The sequence below is a fragment of the Pteropus vampyrus genome, unplaced genomic scaffold (assembly GCF_000151845.1).
Source record: "Pteropus vampyrus isolate Shadow unplaced genomic scaffold, Pvam_2.0 Scaffold250, whole genome shotgun sequence".
NCBI lineage: Eukaryota > Metazoa > Chordata > Mammalia > Chiroptera > Pteropodidae > Pteropus > Pteropus vampyrus.
In genome coordinates, this window is record NW_011889031.1 from 453340 (window position 1) to 456126 (window position 2787).

Sequence of the window (2787 nt, forward strand, 5' to 3'; positions counted from 1 at the left end):
ATTAAATGACTGCCTGTTCCGTTTCTAGTAGCTGTGTAAGATTTCTTTTTTCAATCTCCGTTTCGTGAACGTGGATAATAGCAACCCCTAAATTGTTTACGAAGGATCAGTACTTGGCACAGTGACGACTTAAATGTTTGCTTTTTTTTTTCGAATCATTATTTTTAGTGCCATTTCCAGTCCCATGCTGGGCAATGAATACACTCTGAGGACCAAACCGGGCCAGGTCCGTCACCGCCCCTGGTGCACGGGAGAGAACACGTCCTCGCGGTCTGTGATGTGTTAACTAGAACAAATGCGGGGGGAGGGGGGGAGGGGAAGTGACCTTTGAGCCGCCCGCAATTCTACATAAGCTGGAAAAGGGTGCTAAGATGAAGGAGCGATAAGGACACAAATCCTGAGAGTGTGAGAACAAGGGAGGCTGGAGCAGAGTGTTAGTGGGAAGGGGCCAGGTGCCACAAGCAGGTGCCACAAGCAGGTGCCACAAGCCGATGCCACAAGCCGGTGCCTGCCGCCCCGGGATGGAATTTGGATTTCAGTCCCATGTTGCTGGGGAGCCACAAAAGGTTTGGGGCAAGGGAGTGACATAGTCTCATTTACATTTTAAAACAAATCATTTGTAGAATGCATAGAGTCATACACCAGCGTGTGCAAATCTGGAAGAAGCTGGGGTCCACAGCACGTCTGAGAAGAGAAGGCAGTGTGGGGAGGGGCGTGCAACACGCCCGGGGGCGGGGGAAAGGGGACTCGGTGTACTGTTTCAGACTATTTGGAATTCTTATCACATAGGTAAGTGTCGCCTATTGAAAAATAACTTTGGAAGTATTTTAAATGATTTTTAGTACACGTGCTGCCAAAGCGGGCACTTAAAGCCTTTTTAAAGGCCCCCTCTCTCTGCTGCGTTGAAAATTACACGGTAGAGCTGAAGGAAGCTGGAGGGCAGAGCCAGGCTGGGGCGATAAGCCAGGCGAGAGGCACAAAGGGATGGATCACAGGCAGGATGGCCTCAGTGGAGGTGGCCGTTTTCACAATTTATTTTCAAGCTGGAGCCCAAAGGACTTGTGCAGAGAGTGAGAGAAAGAGGGGTGAGGGGTTCCAAGGTTTTTGCCTGTACAGAGGTGCCCTTTAGTGAAAGGGAGCTGGCTATAGAAGGGGCAGGTTGGGGACGCAGGGGGCAGAAACGCCTACTTCTGTTTGTGATGCGTTAGGTTTGAGATGCCGACTAAGCGATGTAGATAGAGGAGTCTGCAGATAAAACGTAAGGAGTCCGCAGTGTTCGAATCAAGAATGAACGAGATCACAAAGAGCACGTGTGCGGAGAGAGACTGGAATACTCCATCCCTTTAGAGGTCAGGGCCTTGAGGGGCCACTGGCAAATGAGACAGAGGAGTGACCAGTGAAATGTGAGAAGCCCTGTCCCAGGTCACACTTCCCATCCTTGCTTGCCCCACCCACTAAGCTGCCTGCGCCAGGACTTCCCAGGGCTGACCCTGAGCCCCAGATCTGACCTAGACTGTGGCCAAGTGGGAGTCAGTGCTCTCCAGACCCGGACAGCAAGTCAGGTGTCAACAGGTACCTCCAGAGCCCTCACGATCGCCCATGTCAGCAGGAAGGAGAAAGAACCACAGAGACAGAAGCCTTAATCTTCTTAAACGGTCACTTCTTAACCATTCTCCTTGGTCCAAGCCATCAAGGTCTCTTGTCTGGATGACAGTCTCCTAACTCTTGTCACCTTGTCTCTCATTCTGCTAAACACTCCAATGGCTTCCCGATGCCCTCAGAATTAAATACGAACTCCTCGCCACAGCCTCTAAGGCTCTGTACCAAGAGGCCCCTGCTTCCGTCTCCAGACCCATCACCTTTCATGCTCTCCTTTTTGGTTGATGCCTTCCCATCATTCAGATCCCACCAGGACACATGCATGGGTATGAATTCCCAGGACCGTAAAAGCACGGAGAAAGGTGTGCCAGGATATGCTCCAGCATGCGCAAAATGTAAACATGTCAGAGCGTGAGATGACAATGTCGGCTGAAATTCTATCAGGAACACTGCAATCCAGCTCTCTGAAACCATCTCGCCTGCCCAGTGTGCCAATCTGAAAGACACTGTCCATTCCATCTGTAAAACCTGCTGCCCAAGCTATCTGGCTATTGTGACTAAGCAATTCTGCTCCCACGTGGTAGGCTGCATATTTCCTGAGAAGTGGCTGTCCGTTACCAAACCTGTTTATGTCACTTGTCCCTAAATCAATGACTTAATCCTACCAAACCAATGAAATATTAATGCAAGAGAATTGTTTATATGCAAACCAAGCCGCCTGCCTTGGAAAGAATAAAGGCGAGCTGCTTAAAAAAAAAAAAAAAAAAAAATCCCACCAAGTTAGGTGCAAGCGAAACGACTGTAAATGATTGAATGGAAAAGCTCATAAAAACCCGAGAAGACTCGGTCTTCGTTTGCTTCCTGTCTTTAGGGTCTCAAGTCACTGGAAATGATACATGATTCGCTGTGGTTCGTGAGTACAGTTTATACAAGAGTATGCTGTATGATAACTGAGTAATAAACACTTGAAGAAAAAACCTTGGTCCTAGCGAGAGAGATGGGTGTCTGTTTAAATTCTTTTAGTCAAAATAAAACTTTAGAAGTGTTTAGATGGTCACTGACACTATTTGCTATATATTTCTAACTCCCCACCCGCCCAGCAATGATAAGGATTCCACTTCCTGACCCCATTATGGCCGAGTGGAGTCATGTGATTAATTCTGGCCAATGAGATCTGAGCAAAAGTGA